The following is a 19,831-nucleotide window of genomic DNA, read 5'->3' as shown; positions in this document are numbered from 1 at the left end:
TGGGTAGGAGCCCTGACCAGAAATTGAACCTATGACCTCTTGGTTCATGGGGTGATGCAGAACCACTGAGCCACACTGGCCAGGCTACAATAAGTTCTTAAAGGTTAGCTTCAGTATGGACTTGAAACTTGATCAGTGAATATTTTGTTCTGTTACATTAAAATCCATTGGTCTATCTTCTACTTTGAACAAATTTTTCCTTTGCCTGATTTTGTTCATCATTCATTGCTTATTTGGCAGATATTGCTTCATTGAGTTGTATAGATCGTTAAAATGATAACTTTTTTTATATAATACCAAACAACTAGATTTGTAAATATTACTACTGACCTCAACAGAAAACTATGCTCTCAGGCTGACGGCAGTAGGTAAGTTTCCTAAAATTGTAATTTTGCTTGAAAGCTCAAATTTTATGGTTAGTAACATATGTTGCCAGTTGTCTTCCTTAAATTGAAAGGCTTTCTTTTTCTATTTTTGAGAGAAAATTCCTGCCATTTATTTTCACTGTGTGAGTGTGGTGGTGAAGGAGAGCGGCTACTAACACAGTTTGTAGCCACCGCCTTGACTTCTGTTCCTGCACCAGGAGTTTTACCCGCAGTTGCTCTTGCTCCATCAGTCAAAGTGTCAGTGAGGAGGAAAGGCGAATAATGCCGAGCGTTATTATGAGAGTAACTTGGGTTTCATGGATCCCCTGAAAGGGCTTCAGGAACCCTTAGGCACCCGCGGACCACACTCTGAGAACCGCTGTTCTAGATTATGTTTCCAATATTACCTTATATACTTCTATTGGATTTTTTATTCTTGCTTTTCTATTTTTAATTTCTTAGAGCTCTTTGTTCTTTTTTTGTGGGTGTCAGTTCTTATTTGAGTCGTGCTGTATGTTCTCTTATTTTACTGAAGATAGTAATTGTAGACTGGAGTTTTTCCTTGCTCCTGATGTTTATCTTTCTCTGGGTTTCTTTCAATTCCTCTTGGTCACAGCGCTGTCTTTTGTGTTGGAGGCTCATCACAATGTCTGATGACTCTTGGCTAATGTTTAAGATGAGGCACCAACATGCTGTTTGGGAGTCTTCTGCGTGTGGGTGGGACTTGTTGGCTAGTGGGCTTCCCTGTAATGTGCTTGGATAGGAGCCAGCTCTTCTGATGGGGACCCTCCAAGAATGACATTGTTCGTTCTTTCATGGCCTGGTTAGTTTCAAGGAGGAATGTTCCACTCAGGCACATGCAACTCTTGGAGCCAAAAGGAGAAAGGTGACTGAGAGCCTTTGCTGTCCAGCACATCAGTTTTCATAGAATCTCTTTTTTCATCAGAATGGCACCTCCACTTGCTTCAGTTTTGCTTCGTGGCCCTGAATCCAGCAGAGAATAGATCTACCATCTTCTGAAAGTTTGGAAGAGAAATAGTTACAATGATGAGGATGAGGGAAGGCATGGGTGTGTGTGTGTTGGGGTAGGGGGTACACCTGCTCCTTTTAAAGACTTTGGCCGCTCTGTTTTCTGGGTTGACTGCACCTCTGCTTTCAGCAGCACCTCTAATTTGCTTGCCTTTCGGAGATTCTGTGCACAGAGCTGCTTGCTTCTTGAAGGTTAGGTTTATGCAATAGAAAAATTCTCTACTCTGTGTTAAGCAGTGTGGGGGGCGCTATAAGGTGGCCCCAGTTATTTCTTCCTCCAGGTACTCATGCCCTGTGCAGACCCTCCTCGCCTCCTTGAGTGTGGTTGGGACCTGTGACTTCCTTCTAACTAATAGGATGTGACAAGGGTGGAGGATGTCACTTTTATTCCTTACCGGAGATTGCAGCATTGGTCTTGCGAGGAGACTCTCTCCCTTTGTTGGCTTTGATGAAGCCACATGGGAGTCCCACATCTCCCTATTTGTCTAGAGAAGTCAGAAGTTCAACTTTTAAAAAAAATTTTTTAAATATATTTTATTGATATTTTACAGAGAGGAAGGGAGAGAGATAGAGAGCTAGAAACGTTGATGAGAGAGAAACATCGACCAGCTGCCTCTTGCACACCCCCTACTGGGGATGTGCCTGCAGCCAAGCTACACGCCCTTGACCGGAATCGAACCCGGGACCTTTCAGTCCGCAGACCGACGCTCTACCACTGAGCCAAACCGGTTTCGGCAGAAGTTCAACTTTTTGGTTGCCCTTTAAATGGGTAAGGACCCAAGCCTCTAATATTAAAAGAGAGAATAAGAGGGAGGCTGGGAGAACTTGTCTTCAGGAAACGAGAGCGTGCACAGGCTGGCTCTGTCCAGCCGGGGGCTCCCGTGCATGTGACCCCTGACACTTGGGATGCGAGTGCTGAGTGGGTCTGTGAGATCCAAGGTCCTAGGTGGCCCCTCCACTTGAAACCTCGGGTCCTCTGTAGCAGACGGGCCATCGTCACCAGTTTTGAGGGCCAGCCTTTGTGCTGGCAGATGACTCTGCACTGAAGTCTTCCTGTGCGCAGCACGTCGAGTGCAGGGGTTATGTCGAACACGACCACAAAGTGCTTGTGGAAATGCCTGTTGGGCTCGGGTGGTATGAATCTTTCTGGCTGAACACCAGTTCCCTCCAGGATCGGGGATCCCCTCCCTCCTCCAGGCCATCGCAGCTGTGCCATCTTGCAGCCCCAGGGACCTCACATCCTGTGGGGCCCAGGGGGGCTGCCTCTTCGTGGAGGGTCCCGTCCAAGGAGACTTTTAGGAATGGCATCCCAGTGGGCTTGAGCTGAGTGAGTGTCCCCACCCTAGACCCGCCTGAGGCAGCTCTGGGGAGGGCTGAGTCTGGTCACTTATCTCACACCATTAGGCTTATGGCAGTGCTGCCAGCAGACAAAGGCTCGAAGGGGATTAGGGGTAATTACCAGGCCAGCTCTTTATTCCAGGGCTTTAATGGGCCCAGCCACTGTAATTGTACCTGCTGGTGTCGGGCTGCTTTCTCCCACCCAAAGGGCAGACCCTGGGCGGGGGCACAGGTATTGGAGGGCAGGCCCCGTTGCTCGCCCACCTGCCCACCTAATGCTGGGTGACAATTGGAGTATCAACGGCCTTAGGCGAGTTCAGTGTGGCACGGAGCTTGGCAGGGACAGAGAGCAGAGCTCATCATGGAGAAAGCAGAGCCCATTGTGCAGCTAAGGGCCTTTGGATGGGGGTGCAAAGGGCTCCCTACCTTGTTAGGTCCTCAGCTGCTCAAGGATTCTCGATCTTGCTGTGAGGTTGTCTCTGTGGCCTGTGGGGGCTGGACATTCTGGAGGGCAAGGCAGTTGAGGACCCTTCACGGCCTTACAAGGTAGGAGCTGCCTAGGGATGAGGAGGTGGGATGGGGCTTTGGCTCTGGGAGGCTTTGCTTGGGTGGGGGGCCACCAGACTTTGCATCCTGGGTGCACTGGGTTGGGGAGGGGGGTGCTCAGGCAGTCCTGGCTGTGGCCACGGCCACAGGCTGCAGGACCCCAGGATTCTAGCCGATGGAGCTCGCTGCAGGACCACAAAGGAATCGCTCTCCTTCCAGGGAACCCCTGCTCCGTCCCTCTCCCTCTTCCTCTGGGAGCCTTTGCATCCGAAAGGCTCAAGGCGAGTTCAGCAGAGTGCACTTGAACATTCAAACTATGCATCCTTTTAATCCTTTCAGGGAGCCTGTAAGGTGATATTGATGGCGGAGTTTTTATTTCTTAGAATTATTTTCCCAGTCATTCACATGAACTCAGGGCGCCATATCGGTTTTCCACCTTAAGTAAGAGGATTAAAACCGTTGCATAATGCAGGGCCCGAGTTAAGTGCTCCGGCCCCAGCGCCTTGTCACATCGTGTAATTGGGAGTAATTGCCGTGGTGGGGGTTGTAGAAAGGCGTCCACTCTGGGGAGTGGGGGTGGGGGACCTCGTGTGAGCCCTTGTAACGGGGAGACAGAAAGCTGAGCAAGTGCGGACAAGAGGGGTGTGTTGAGCACCTTTACCCGGGCATCGCCTGAGGGAACGGGTATTGCTCTGAGGGTGCTGCAGGTGTGGTGGGAGATGGCGGCAAAGCTGACCCTCTGGGGACAGCAAGGCCTGGTGTCACAGAGGTCTGGGCTCCTCTGCTCTCTGGCTGTCCTTTCTTCATTTGGGGGTCAGAGGGTTGGATCAGAGACCCTCAGTCCCTCTGAGCTGACTCCTGCCATAGCTTTGGTCAGATAAGATTGAGGTTACCTCCTGGGGCGGGGGTTGGAGCAGTAGCTGGGGTGGGAGGGCTCACCTCCCATGGGTGTAACTCTTCAAGGCAGCATCCATCCCTCAGTTTCCCACCAAACCACACCCCGGCTCTTGTGCCATGCCAGAGCGTCGCTTATCAGCAGGGGCTGGGGTGGAAGGAGAGAGACCCTCGGCCCTCCAGGGAGTGCCTGAGTCACAGGGAAGTGAAGGCATTTTGGGGACATTGTGTTGTGGCCATTGAACAAGCTGCTCCTGTGTCTTTCCCCTGCGTGGCCACCCTCAGAGCAATACCCGTTCCCTCAGGCGATGCCCGGGTAAAGGTGCTCAACACACCCCTCTTGTCAGCCACGTATGTCAGCTGCTTTCCCCAGGTTTTCATGCCTCCTTCCTGGGCGGATGGTTTGAGGTGGGAGAGTAGGAGGGAACTTGGATCTCCTTCCTGAGTTCCTGACTGAGTGGAGGCTCCCTGTGGAGGGGGTTGGGCTGGAGGAGCAGGATAGGGAAGCGGTGGGATGATGAAGCACAGTTGGGAGCATTGCAAAGTCTCCTGGGATTCTGTCCATGGACCCTCTGTGCCCAGGATCCTCTGTGTGTGTTCCAGGATCCTCTGTGCCCAGCAGCGGACTGGGATGGAGAACTGGCCTTGACTCCCTCCCCTTAGTCAGTCTCAGTCCTGCCTTGTCTTCCATGGTCACCACTGTTCCCGTGGGAGGCAGAAGAGATTGAGGTCCCACCACAGCCATAACCCTCTGTCCAAGTCAGGATTTCTTTCCTGGAAGAGGGATCAGGAAATCAAAGGTGGTGATCTCCGTGAACAGGGTAGGGGGAGATGTTCTTGGCAGTATAGACTACTTGGATGTAGTAGGGGTAGGTCACACCATAAGATGCCTCAATTGATAGTGCTTGTCTTTTTCCCCTACCCTGATGGGAATGTACCCATTTTCAGTTAAGGATCCTCTTGGGGGAAGGAGCAGTTGCCGAAGAGGAAGGACAGGAAGCAGAGGATGTCACTAGACTGAGGATGTCACTAATTTGCTGGGCTTCCAAGCAGACATGGAGTGCCTGCCTCAGGCCCACCTGGTGTCAGGCCCGTGCAGCTCCTCACTCCCAGGGCCAGCTTCTGCAGGGCCAGCTTCTGCAGGGCCAGCTTCTGCAGGCTGACTGTTGCCCAGCCACATACACTTGTCTGGTAGATGTTGCACACCAGGTATTGTACTCCTTCCCGTGGGGCTTAGAGGTGAGCAAGACTTGCCCCTGCTCTTCAGAAGCTTGCTGGTAGGTTGGGGTGAAAGTGGGGAGGTTAGAGGGAGGGGAGGAAGGAGGACACATACCTGAGCCCTTTCCTGGCCTCATGGCTCCCAGGAGGATGCTCAAGGGTGCCGGATATGCAGGTGTGGTTGACCAGGGGCCGAAGATCACTCAAGGGTCATTTCAATTGGGTCCATTGCTGAGGACAGGCTAACATAGAGTGCGTGGATGTGTGAGTGTGTAAATGTGTGTGTGGTTGGCTTCCCCAATCCGTTTGCTGGCGTCATTTACATTTCCGGGACTGTGATCCTGTTGATTCTGGGCTCCAGAGGGTTAGGGATGAAAGGAGGGCTTCTTGCTTTCCAAGGCTCCCAAGTTAGATGGCCCTCAGCTGGTCTCTGAAGTTTTCAAAGTGCTTCTGGCTCTCCTTGTCTCTCCCAAATCAAAAGGGCCCTGGAATGAAGCTTTTTTTTGTTTTGTTTTGTGGGGTTTTTTTTGTTAAAACGGGGGAGGGGCCTAGAGCTTTATCTCTCTACCTTTGGCAAGTCCTGAGGTACCACCATAACTCTAGGGCTCTTTGGAAATGGTTTCTAAACCACTTCTCAAGCCAGGTGCCCTCCGGGGGAAGGCGTGGAGCTGAAGATCATGGGCTCTAGAATTAGGCTGCCTGGGTTCAATTCCTGGACTTGCCACTTGCTCGCTATTATGACTGTGAACATGTTCCTTAATCTCTCTAAGTCTCTTTTCCTCATCTGTAAAATGGGAATAATTAGAATAAACCTCATAGGTTTGTTATGAGGATTAAATTAGTTAATCCAAGTAGAGTGTTTATGACAATGACTGGCACGTGTGCTACAAAGTTAACCATTATTAACAGAGACTCCTGAGCTTTCAAAAGTCTCCAGCATCCAAAGAAACTTACTCTGATGCTGAGACCTGGAGCCATGACAGATGTCAGAGAGTCCAAGGTAGAGAGAGGGCCTTCCTCCAAACTCTCAGGGTCACCTCCAGGTCAGACCAGCGCTGGTCTTGTGGGTAATGACCTTGTTTGCAGGTGAGTCACAATGCAGATCTTCCTCTTTCCCCCCTGCTCTGTGCTAGCATTGAAGTTGAGCAGGATTAATCAGGGTGTTGAGTTGTGTCATTTTCCTGACTCCGCCTGGGGCGGAGGGTGACTAGCTCTCAGCTTGGGCTGTGGCACAGCTCTGGTGAGAGGAGGAATTAGTGGCCCAGCCAGGAGACCTTTTTAGAGTGTTTGTGGACCAACAGGGCATGAGGACAGATTTGAGGGCCCTTCCTAAGGAGGGGACTCTGGCCCTTGCCCCCCACCCCCACCCCTTGCTCTGCAAGGGGAACTGAACAGATATAATAAGGAGCATTACCTTTGTTGGCTCTTATTGGAGATACTCAGGGCAACTCCTTTTATCCCCATTGAACAGATAGGCTAGCTGAGGCCTAGAAAGTTTAAGATGCTTGCGTGGCTGATTCAATGTCAGAACCCATGGTTTCCTGGCTGTGCTTTGATGTCTCCAACCTTTCACGGGTTGGCCTCAGAGGGAGTCATGGCCATGATGGAGCAAGGCCAGGGGAGTGGAGGCAGGCTCAGTGTGAGGGTATTCTATTCCATTCCCAGTGGAAAGGCATCTGCTTGTCCTCACCGGACAGGGAGGATTCTCTAGTTCCATGCCTGCTGGTTAGTAGGCACTTGAGAGAAGTATATTGACCAAGTGAACAGTGCTTGGAGGTATTCTGTAGCATGATTGAACTGCTCAGTGTTTGTGGAACTTGAATCATGACTTACACTGCACAGGCAGTAGAACGGTGTGTTCTGCTGGAGTGTAAAAATGGGCAAGTTTCCACCAGGGTAGGGAAAAAAGACAAGTACCGTCAACTGAAGCATTTTATGGCGCCACCTACTACAACTACATCCAAGTAGTCTATACCTGCCCTAAAAGATCTTCCCCATCTTGTTCATGTAATTCAGTGATTTTTAAACAATGTGTTGCTATATACTGGTGTGCTGCAAGAATTTTTAAAACATGAACTACCTGACTGTTTAGTCAGGGGCATTCACCTTTTTCCCTTTAGATTGTCAAATAAAAAAATGGCAACACCCAACACAACAATTGCCATCTGGTATGGATACCCTGTCTTGAACCATAAATATATGTCATATAATAGAGTTGCATGTTATTGGTCAAGTAGCATACTAAGGTTGCATCTGATTGGTTAATTCTTGGTACCAGAAATCCTTATATACAAATATAGGCACCTGATTTTTTATTTTTTTTTTAAAGTCACTTTGGAGCAAAAAGGGGAGGCAGTTACTAATACAATCATTTTTTAAGTATATTTTTATTGATTTCAGAGATGAATGGAGAGAGAGAGAGATAGAAACATCAATGATGACAGAAAATCATTTATCGGCTACCTCCTGTATGTCCCACACTGGGATTGAGCCCGCAACCTGGGCATGTGGTCTGACCAGGAATTGAACTGTGACCTCCTGGTTCATAGGTCAACATTCAACCATGCCAGCTGGGCAGTACTATTCTTTTGTTAATTAAAATTCTACCTAGTTTTTTCATCAGATTGGCAAAATATATAATTTTTTGGTATGTTGCAGAATGTGAGTAATTAGTTTGTGCCATGAGATGAAAAAGGTTGAAAATCGTTGATGTAGACAGTGGTCGGCAAACTGTGGCTCGCAAGCCACATGCGGCTCTTTAGCTTCTTCCACAAAATAGATACCATGGCCTGGGCGAGTCTATTTTTGAAGAAGTGGTGGTAGAAGAAGCTTAAGTTAAAAAAATTTGGCTCTCAAAAGAAATTTCAATCATTGTACTGTTGATATTTGGCTCTATTGACTAATGAGTTTGCTGACCACTGATATAGATCATCATCTTTGATTTCTTGGTCCCTCTGTCCCAGGAAAGAAATCCTGACTTGGAAAACAGGCTGGTCTTCTTGAATGTTCTTCATTGCATAACAGACCACAACTGCTGTCTTCCACTGGGGGTCATTATTGGTGTCAGCCTAGTATTTAAGTTGTGATGTGCCTTCTGAAGGACCTTCTAGATCAGAGGGTTAGTGGCCTCATCTCTGTAGCTTCCCACACGCTCTTCTGTGGTTTGCTGTGGGAGCTGCCAGGGCAGCTGCTCCCTGCAGTGAAAAAGAAAGCCACGTTAGCTTCTCTTGGCTCTGGGCCCCTCGGAGACTGGTCTTATATGTGCAGATGCAGGTCAGGGGCCGAGGCTGTGTGCTCTGTGTAGCTCACAGGTCTTCCCTAGCAATGCTTTTGTTCAACTGGGGGAGTCTCTCAGAGGGAGAAAATTGTGGGCTGACTTCACTTGATAGGTAAACTGAGGCACTTGAATGACTTTAGAATTAGTGCCAGGACTGCAAGAGCAACAAATTCATGGGCTACTACTGCTAGACACAGGGAATCTGGGGCTTGAGCACCCTTGGCTGTTCCCCACATGCGCTGCCTCCTGCCAGTGGCATTTTCCCAGGGCAGAGCCCCACACCATGCCAGTTCCCGTCCCGTTGACAGGCCTCAGAGGGCTTATGGAGCCAGCCCCCAAGGTCATGAGGACAGGGGAGACTTGTTACCAAATCCTATACCTTCGCTCAAGGTGTCAAACCAGATTTGCTCATCCAAACCAGATTTGGTTTTATCATGGGAAAATTTCAAAATTGAATGAGATTTCAAAATAATTATTTCACAGATATTTCAAAATTAGCAGAACTAAAACCCTATGCTGTCAACCTATCTTGGCCTGGGCTAGGCCAGGACGCTGCTTGGTTCCTCATGCCTGCCCATCTCCCCAATCCCTTGCTACAGCTTTGTAGAATTGGGCTCCATGGGTGAAATCTTGTCTGACTTTAGGATTACTGGCTGTGCAGAAGAGCACACTCTGAGAAAGAGCCCGGGGCATACTGGTGCAGCATCCTCTGGTGGTGGGACAATGGCCTTGGGGCTGAGTCTCGGGCACCAGTCCCCACGTGGCTGACTGCTGTTGGAGAAGCCCCCTTTCCCTGCAAGCCTCAGTCTCCCTACCTGAACAGCAGTGGTGGGAGCGGCTTCCTCCAGGTCTCCTCCAGTCTGTGGTTCCAGCCTGAATGTCCGTATACAGCACTACACTCGTTCCCACTTGCCAGATGGTTAGCCATCGCTCTTCTAGATTCCGCCTGGCTAAATGGGAACAAATCCAGCTTCCCTGGGAAATCTGTCTGCCTTGCCCACCCCAGCTCACAATGCTTTCCTTGCTTAGGATTCTCACTGACCCAGTCATTGGGCACATACCCTGCCTTCTGTGATATATGTGTTTGCGCTTACCCATCTAAATTAGGAGCTCACTAGTCTAGTTGGACCCCAAATCTTTTCCTTTTCATATCTTTCCCTGGCCTTAGCCATGGTGTGTGGACATTTTTTGAGAACACAGACATGACAAACAACTCAGCAGAGTCACGGTGGCCTGTGGAGGGAAATAGCCCATGGATCATATATTTTTCTTGAGTTCTAACAGCTTTCCTCAGGACCCAGCATTAAGTGAATTTCAGTAATCTTTTTTATGCTCCTGTAACTCTGTGGTCTCTTCCAGTTGTGGATTTCCGTGGCTTAGCTGTCCTTTGTCCTGAGGTCCGTGGAATGAGTGAAGGCCAGGAATGAGGGTGGGGGCCATGGAAGCCTCACTGCATAGGTTCCCATTGTTCCCACTGTTCTCTAGTTTTTTTCCTTTTTTTTTCCCTCAGGGATGGGTTTAGGGTGAGTCTGAAGGGGGTGGAGACAGATCAGCCAATGCTATGGTTTTGTCCTGGCGGGGCCAGTTATGGAGCTCTGGCCCTTTCTTTCCATGCTGGAAATGGGCCCCAGAGAGCTACCACCAGCCTCTCCTTTTGGGAGGACAGGAGGAAGCATGCACCGCAGATACTGTGAAGTCTGCAGGTTTCACTCAGTTGGGATTTGTCACCTGGCAAACAGTCAAGTATCTGCCATACCTGTCCGTGTCAGCTGCAGCCGCCATGGCCAATCGCGTGATGAAGTATCCAGTCATGTTTTGGCAATTCTGAAGGTGTGGCAATCTTGGTTCTTGCAAGGGGCCAGTGGGGAGCATTGCGACAGAGGTCTGTTCCGGGCCTGCAGGACGCCCCAGTAGGGAGGTGGAGGGCACCCTTGACAGTTGACATCTGTGTCAACAGCGCCCAATGACACAGCGGGGGAGGACGAGTCTGTGCTTGGCAGGCCAACAATGGGCTGATTGATGAAATGAACTTTCCCCTCACAGGAACCACCACTGCCAGGGGTGCCTGGGCTGACAGTGGTCTGCCTGCTTCCTCCTGGGGGCACCCATGGCAGGCTCAGAGCAGGGGTCAGGAGTGGGTACCAGTTTCAAAGGCGTCATTTCCTGTCCATGATCCTCTGGAAGTCTGCTCTGAGGTGAAGGGTAGGCTAGTGAACAAAAGCCTGCTGGCCTGGGGTGATGAATGGTTTGTGGGTGGGAGTGGCGGGGCCCTGGGTGGGCAGTGTGTCCAATGTGTCCATAGTAGCCTCCATGAGCTACTGGAGAGGTATATTTGCCCTCCAACAAATGCGGCTCACTTTGTGGGGTTGCTCCCCCGAAACCTTAACCACACTGCACGTCAGAGCCCAGTTCAGCACTGAGGATGAAAATCTTAGTCCTTCTTCTTACCCTCTTCCTCCTCCTATACTTATACACACGGGTGTACACACACACACACACACACACACACACACACACACACACACAATACTGCCTTCCCTTCTGGGGATTCATGATTCATATCTGCTGAGAGCTCAGACTACCACGGTGCTGGGAGAGTCTATCTACTGATGCGGACGTTGAGGCGAAGCAGATCTCAGACTCTGCCAACAGGAACTGTTCCACTTACTATTTTTTCTCTGATGTATCCTCAGATTCAATAAGGCCAAAGAGACCTAAGTCATTCAACAGGTCCCTCAAGACAGGCCCCTGGCTCTTTGAGGGTCTCATTATTATTATCGGCTCAATGAGGGCAGTAACATCAGCTCAGCGCGGATCTCAGGAATGTGGTGCAAATTCCCGGAGAGCGAAAGGAGAAAGGGTCCTTTCACAGCTGATCAGGAGACTAGACTGACCTACAAAAACCCAAGTTTGTTCATTTCATCTTCTATTTAAAACCTTTCAATGCACCTTCAGTAGTAACTTTCAGTAGTTTCTCTCAGGACAGACCAAAAATGCTTTTCAGAGTCCAGTCTCTACTTATCTTGTGTTTTTTCTTTTTTAAATGTCATACTATGCCCCTGTCCCTTGTTTTTTTCACTCCAACTATGCTGACCTCTTTCCACAAAATCTAAACTACAGAGGCTTTGTGGCAGGATAGATTGTGGAGCCCATTGGCCCTTTCCTGGGGAAACCAGTCCTCTCACATCCTCTCTGTGGTTTTCTTGCATTTTCTACCTCCTTAAAACCTGTCAATCCTTTAATTCTTTGAGAAGTTGTTCCTGTAGATGTTTTCCATCATAATTTTTTATACATGGTAAACATAATTGTTTTATAGATTGTGAGAGGATTCTATTATCTGAAGTGTTTGTGAATTTGTTTGAGTTGTCTGATGCTCTGGTGTCTTATTTCCTTATGTGCCTGGTTATTTTTGACCATGTGCTGGTCATTAATCTTGAAAAAAATTTTTAGGGGCAATTGTTTCAGAGAAGATTTTCATTAGCTTCTGCTGGGCTTTGGGGTACTACCAGTCAATTCAGACCTTGAACTCTCAGGTTGTTTGACCCATGAGCTGCAGGCCCACAAGGGGGTTAGTTTATTTTTGATTCACCCTCACTCTGAGAGTGAAGCCCTTTAGAGGCCCAGCTTTACTGTATGTGAGGACCTAGGCTTTGATTTTTGTCCCTGTCATCCTAGGAGGTCACCACAGCTATAGTTCAACTTTGCATCTGTTTCTTTTGGACCAGAAAATGACCTCATGGCAAAAGTAGCTTGAATGCTTAGCTTGTCTTTTTGTATCTCTGCTTATGTAGATTTTGGTCTGGCAATTCTTCACTATCTTATTAGTTTTGTGATTCTTTTTAGATAATTAACAATATTTTATTCAGGTTTTAATTTAATTGACATAGAGAACTAATTACAGGTACAACAGAATGATTCAATATCTGTATATATTGTGAAATAATCCCCACAATAAGTGTAGTTAACATCTGTCACCATACATAGTTCTAGTTTGTTTTTTTTCTTCAGTGATGAGAAGTTTTAAGATTTTCTCTCTTGGCAACTTTCTTTTCTTTTCTTCCTCCCCCCCTCTCCCCCAGTATTGTTAATTATAGTCACCATGTTGTACATTATATTCCCATGACTTATCATTCAATATTTATAGGATATCCTCTGTGAGAGGTCAGTTCAAATTAACTAGCTCCTCTTATGAGAGCCAAAATCTCTGTTATGATTGTAATGTCCCCAAGGCAGCCTCTCTGACTTTCAGTATGGGTTTGTGCTTCCCATTATATCTTCTACTGGCCCAATGAGCTTCTCTCATTATTAGCTCTCACAATGTTTTGTTTATTTCTTAAAAAATATATATATTTTTTATTGATTTCAGAGAGGAAGTGAGAGGGAGAGAGAAAAACATCAATGAAAGATAATCATTGATTGCTGCCTCCTGCACAGCCCATACTGGGGATTGAGCCTGTAACCCAGGCATGTGCCCTGGCCAGGAACCAAACTGTGACCTCCTGGTTCACAGGTTGCTCAACCACTGAGCCACACCGGCTGGGCTCACAGTGTTTGACTCATGAGTTCATTTGTGTGGTTATTTGATTAACCATCCCTCCACCTCCAGACTGTAAATCCATTCAGGCAAAGTCAGGGCACATGTCTGTTTTGCACTAGCAGTACCTAGAGCAGCACTTGATATGTAGTATGTACTCAAGTACCATTCATTATTGTAATGACCACTACTTCCTTCACAAAGTTTGTTTTTGTGCAGCTTTTTTTGCCATTACTTTGAACATGCAACTCAGTTGTCTCTTTTCTTACATCTTGGATCCCTCAAGGACTGGGAGGACTCTAACATGCATGTGATTATTAAGAAGATGAGCTTTAACTTCAGAGGGTCCTGGTTTTTATTTCTGTCCCTTCCTAGCTATATCGGCCTATGGAAGTCACTTAAATTCTCTGAGCTTCCATTTCCTCGTCTGTAAATTGGGAATCGTATTTGTGTTTACTTTATTGGGTTGCTTTGGGGATGAAGGAAATGGTGCCTCGGGGTGACTGTTGTGGGTGAAGTGGGTTGGCACAAGGCATCCAGTCCAACCTCCTCCTAGTGTGCCTCCCTGTATGTAAATGAAGAGAAGGCCCAGACTATATGTCTCCGGTTCCCTTACAACTAAAGTCTGATGCAAGCAGATCGAACTGGTTAGATATGCTTGTGCAAGATTTGGAAGGCAGAAATGAGGTGGAGACTGTCTTCTGCTGCCTTGGTAACAAGCCTGGCTACAGTAAGCATAGCCATGATGCCATTGACTTTCCCATGTCGGGGTCAGTGTCAATCACTAGTTTCGTGGGTGTTAAGAGGCAGTTGTGACATGCCATGGGGACTGAACAAATGCTACTCACAAGGGCTTCGAGGAGGCAGCATGTGAGGGACAGGCTGCAGAAGCTACTGGAGCTTCTGGGAAGGATGAAGGCTGTTGAATACTATCTGTTAAGCACTGTACTGGGCTTTTTTTTTTTTTTTTTTTTAAATAGCAATTAAATTTTTTAACTTAATCTGTGATGAAAGAATTGTTCTATCCTGTTCTGACCAGTATGGTAGCCATTAGCGACAGGTGGCTATTGAGCATTTGAAATGTGACTAGTATGACTGAAGAATGGTTTTATTTTAATTCATGTTCATTTAAATTAGCAACACGTAACTAGCAGCTATCACGGTGGCCAGCACAGCTCTGGTAGGGTTAAGTTGTCTGAGGTCTTACTGTGATGCAGTTAGGACAGTCATGAGGTGTTTGGGGTTGGGCAGTCCGCTCTCTCCATACGTTCTGTGACTTATCTTTGTGGCTGCCCCCCTGAGCCTCTGCTGCCTGTCTTTGGTTAACACAACCTCTGTAGGCCTTGCCAAAACTGCACAACTGTCCCCTACAGTCGCCAGCTTATGGTCTTAAGAGAGTAAGTAAGAGACTGGGGAATGTAAGAGGTAACAGAAGCCATAATGGTCCAGGCGGGTACCCTCTCAGACACAGCTGAGTGCTGCCACCTGAGATGCCCTCATAGCTCCTTTGCCCCAGCTGGGCTTGGCACCCTCCTGGAGCCTGCTTCCCCAGGTGCTACTGCATGTCACTTGTCAGCTCAGAGCCACCGGGGTTCGCCCTCTTGGGGTCCCCTCTTCTGTGCTGCCTTTTCTTGGCACAGGTAAGAGCAGGTGGTGGAAGTTGGCAGGGCTGTGCTGTGGGGACTCTGGCACGGGGGACACCAGGGCCTCCTGCAGCAGGTTGCTCATTGTGGGGCCCCCCTGTAGCCCCCTGGGTGGCTTGGCAGAGCTGATGAGCTGTGCATGATGGGGAGCGATCTGTGGTTGGTGAGGGCAGGGATCCTGGCAGAGGCCGGCCAAACATTTGCCCAGGTAGAGGTGTCAAGTGTATGACTGAGGGGATGTGCCTGAACTAATCCGGTTATTAGCTGGATTATCTCTTCACACCGAGAACCAGCTTCTGCGGGTCCCCTGCGAAGTGCTCAGTCAAGAGCCATGGCGACAGGCCCCACCCGAGGCAGGTGCCTGGTTCAGTGAGCCTTCCGCCTGCGTGACAGCCAGGCTGGCTTCTGCTCCTGGGCCTCCTGCTCCTCGTGCTTTCATCCATCCATGTGGCAGTCCCTGGGGTCTATCTGGGCCTCAGGCAAAGAGCTGGATGCCAGGGACCCGCAGTGAACTGAACCAGAAGGGGCCTCACAGAGACAGGGACAGATTTTGCAAAAATGGTAAAACAGAAAAAGGTACTGAGATATGGGGGCATCCAGGAAGAAAGGTTGAGATGGGGCGAGGGAGATGGGCAGGGACCAACACATGTGGAGCGCCTCGGGAGTCCTGCTAAGGAAGTCATGAGAGTGAGGTTTGAGCAGAGACTTGAAGGAGGAGAATATGGTATCCATGTAGGTAGGGGCAGGCAGAGAGAAGCACCAGAGCAGGAACCCTAATGGCAAGAATGTGTCTGCTGTGTTGGAGGCCAGCGTGCCTGGAGTGGGATGGTCACAGCGGGGCAGTGAACAGGGCAGAGGGTAGGCAAGGGGGTACAGATCATGTGGAACCGGGGTTCTTCTCCTAGTACCTTGGGCCTCCATGGATAGAGTTGATGGAGACTCTGGGCTTGGATGGGGGAAGATGACACCTTTATTTGTGTTAACCTCTGAGTTCTGTTTACTGGGTGACTGGTTGATGGCTGCGGCTTTAATAACTCAGTAAACCAGGTCACGATGGATTTGGTGGTGATGTAAATATTTTACGTTAGCATATTAGCTGCTTATTAAAAGTATATTGAGATTAGTATGTTATCTGGGTAGAACTATGGGCACCGAGGTGATTGCCTTGGCGCTCTCGAGGCTCCTGAGGGCATGGTCTCCAATGCCAGCCGCCTAACCGAAGCCCACGTCCCACCACCTCATCCCACCCCAGTCCTGATCCCTCGTCCCGTTTTATGGCAGAGTGTTTCCGCCAGCATCGTGAGCTCTCCACTCCGTTTCAGAGATGAGCAGACTGAGCCTCAGGCAGGTGAAATGCTTTCCCTAGATCAGTGGTCAGCAAACGGCAACTCGAGAGCCACATGTGGCTCTTTGGCCCCTTGAGTGTGGCTCTTCCACAAAATAGCACGGCCTGGGCGAGTCTATTTTGAAGAAGTGGCATTGGAAGAAGTTTAAGTTTAAGTTTAAAAAATGTGGCTCTCAAAAGAAATTTCAATCGTTGTACTGTTGATATTTGGCTCTGTTGAGTAGTGAGTTTGCCGACCACTGCCCTAGATCACAGTCAGAGCTGGGACGAGAACCTACAGCTCTGGCTCCACTAATGAAATCTGGCTCCACACAAAGAAACTGTGGAAGTTCTCATAGGAGTTGTAGGTTGGGGGAAGTCCCAAAATGCCACCCTCATGGTGCCTAAAGTCAGTGCTTCCGTGGGGAAGGTCCACCTCTGAGTGAGAGGGTGGCAGGTGGGTGAGACAGGGCTGCTCAGGATGGGGGAGGACGCAGGAGGCAGGTGGGCTATCGGCAGTTCCATGTTTGGCTTCTACGTGCCATTCCTGAGGTTGGAGACCTCGTTCCTGCCAGCCCCTGGTTTTCTCTGGACACCTGAGAACACATGGCTGCCAGGTCAGACTTCCCTGGAAGAAGCAGGTCCTGCGCTTGCCTGGATCTTACCTCCAGGCTCACGTGAGTCTGTCTTGGAGCCCTGGGCTGTGTCCTCACACTACCACCTACACGGTAGTGTGATCTGAGGTACTTGTCTCACCTCTCTGAACGGCAGTGTCCCCACCTATGAAGTCAGGCCTCCCTGGCAGGGGAGGGTCAGCAGAGCCTGTGGAAAGCCCGGCACCTGGTGATACGGTCAACACCGGCTCCATGGTACGGAGCACCCGGTGTTCTTTGGAGACTGTTCCCCCTATCTCCCCAGAGGACACTCAAGGCCCAGGAAGAAGCTGCAGCTGGGGGCTCCCCAGCCTGGGAGGTGGGAATCAGGGCTGGGAAATCCTCTCTGGGTACCCATCTCGAGCTCAATCCAGGTGTCCTACTTTCCTCCCCACCAGAAGCGGCCAGAAGGGCTGCAAAAATCCAGAGGATTCAGAGATTGTTTCTGCTGAGCTGGTGGGAAGAGACCCCCACGGGCAAATGTATTCCTCGTGTCACCTTCATGCAAAATTAGTTTCTCGAGGGGTGGCTTGCTGTTCCGGACAGGCAAGCGTCAAGCAGGGGCCAAAGGATTTTTTTTTTGTTTTTTTTTTTTTTTGTCTACTCATAGTCCCTAAGGCAACCTGGTATCTCAGAAGAGATTACAAATTCTGGATTGTGTAAATATTTCTGCCCAGGAAGCATCTATGGATATCTTCCTTGTTCCTGCCTTCGAGGTACAGAGCCTGGCCAGCGCTGCCTGAGGAGGCCCAGGGCCAGCTCCCGAGGCCCACGCCTGCCGCCTTGACCTCACAGCCCGCCTTGCGGGAGAGGCAGGGATGCTGATGGCTGCCTGTGTCCGGTTGGTGCTGAGCACAGCTTCACAGAGCCCTTGCCGCCTTCCTCCCCTTTTTCCAAGGTTCCTGGGCATCTGAAGGCCCTTCTAGAAGGCAGAGACCAGGGATCTGCTTAGGCGGAAGGCATATCCAGGACCATTTATGCCCCCGAGCCCTGCCCGTCCCCAGCCTTCTGCTGTTGTATCAAATTAGAACGCATCTTGAGAATAAAGCTGCACCCAGCACCTGAGCAGAAAGCCCCTCCTCCTGTCCTGGGGTCCAGGTGAGGAGGATGGGCCGGCCGAGAGGAGATGGTGCTGGGACCCGGACCCTTTAAGGCGCTCGCCACCCTGGATGGTCTGGAGACGGTGGGCCCAGGCGGCTCCTTGATTTTGCTGGTGGTCGCTGGGCGACGAGCTGGGAAGCCTGGCTCCTCCTGCCTTTGAACTGAGCCCTCTGTCTCTCTCCCGCCTGGGAGCTGTTCGGAGCTGTCAGTTCCCAGGGATTAGATGCATGTTTAGGCTGGATGAACTCATGAATGAAAATATTTTGCTTCAAGGTTTCAGCAGTGGAGCCCTGCACGGCGGGCCCTCCTTTCTCTCTCCTCCCTCACTTAGCACCGCCTTCCCAGGCCCACCCAGGCCCACCCGAGCAGCAGGGGCCTGGCAGCAGCACCCAGGCTGCCCGGGATCATTTGGAGAGGCCCACTGTGCCATGGGGAACCCACCCGGCGGCAGCCCCGGGGCCAGGTGAGCACTTTCCAGGCACTTCTTCCCTGACCCCCAGGATGGGAGGGGCCGCCCCGGGCTTTTGTTTGTGAGCCCAGGCCGGGCTGGGAGAGGGGAACTGGCCCGGGTTTGTGTATTTCACCCAGCCTTGATTCCCGTGCCACGAGCTTCCAGGGCTGTGTTTGGAGAACTGAGTTAGTCCTGTCGTCTTGGAAGGGTGATGTTATGGGAGAGACAGGAGGATCAGACTTCAAATCCCAGCTCGGCCTCTTGGTGGTGAGACCTTAAGATAGTCACATAGCTGTGATGTGCCCCCAATTTACAGACGAGGACACTGGTGCTCCCTATCTCCTCGCTGAGCTGCTCTGAGGGTTGTTATGTGTGGGGTGCCAACCCTTGTGCCCCACGTGGGGTCAACACTGTATCACCGTCCATTTCCTGCCTGTTGCTGGGCTTGGCTAGGGCAACATCTCTGCCCACATTCATGGAATGAGAAATATGCTTATGGGGCCTCTGTGTGTTGGGATGAAGTCCTCAGCTTCTAAGTGAATTAATGCTGTACTCAATAGACTGATGCTGTTGCTGGCTGGGTCCCCCATGGCTGGTTCCACCATATCCTCTGTCGTCACAGGACTCGGGGCTCTCCGGGAGCGTGTGGCCCGCGGCCTCTCTCCGGAGGGCAGCTGTCTGCTGCCTTCTCCTGCAGGAGGCTGCTGAGGGCTTCCTGGGAAAGGCGTGAGCTGGTGGCTGTTAGGACTCTGTTCCGGGTGCAGTGAGTTATAGTGCTTAGTGAATAGACTTGGTTGAGGATCAAAACAAACCTTGGCTGGGTGGGGAGTGTGAGTGCATGCATGAACCTAGCTACATGCCTGGTGCCAACTGCCGTGTGTTTGCTGCGTTTGGGTGGGGCTGGAAATGTTACCGGGCTTTTCCCAGCTCGACTCCTGATCAGTGGCTGTATCAGTGGAGAAAGTATTGTTTTATAGGAGCACTATATGTTTCACTTAAGAAACACTAGAACAAATGTATTTGAATAGAGCTAACCACTGTTAACATTTTAGAGATTTCTGATCTCTTTTTTCCCTATATATACGTGTGTGTGTTTTCTTACAAAACAATACAATTCATTTTTGTGACTTGTTCTCACTTAGCAACATATCATGGTGTGTGCTACATATAAACCTCAGTATGGCATGGGAGCCGTTCAGGTCCCACCCCTTCATTGGTGAGGGCTGCCCTCGTCTGGATAGGTCCGCTGTGCAGCTTGAGGGTGTGCAGCTGGCAACGTGAGTGCTAACGTCCTTGACTTTTCACTTATATTTGGTTGTATGGGTCATTGCTGAGTGTCAGCCCTCGTCATCCGCACACGAACATCCTTGTACAAGCGTCACTCATCCAGTTGTTGGAGCACAAGTGCTTGGAAGTTGAATTCCTGAAAGAGGTGTCTGTGCTTTTCAGGCTTCTGAG

This window comes from Pipistrellus kuhlii, unplaced genomic scaffold, assembly GCF_014108245.1.
Source record: "Pipistrellus kuhlii isolate mPipKuh1 unplaced genomic scaffold, mPipKuh1.p scaffold_m20_p_8, whole genome shotgun sequence".
NCBI lineage: Eukaryota > Metazoa > Chordata > Mammalia > Chiroptera > Vespertilionidae > Pipistrellus > Pipistrellus kuhlii.
The sequence above is the reverse complement of the archived record's forward strand: the minus strand, read 5'-3'. Positions refer to the sequence as shown.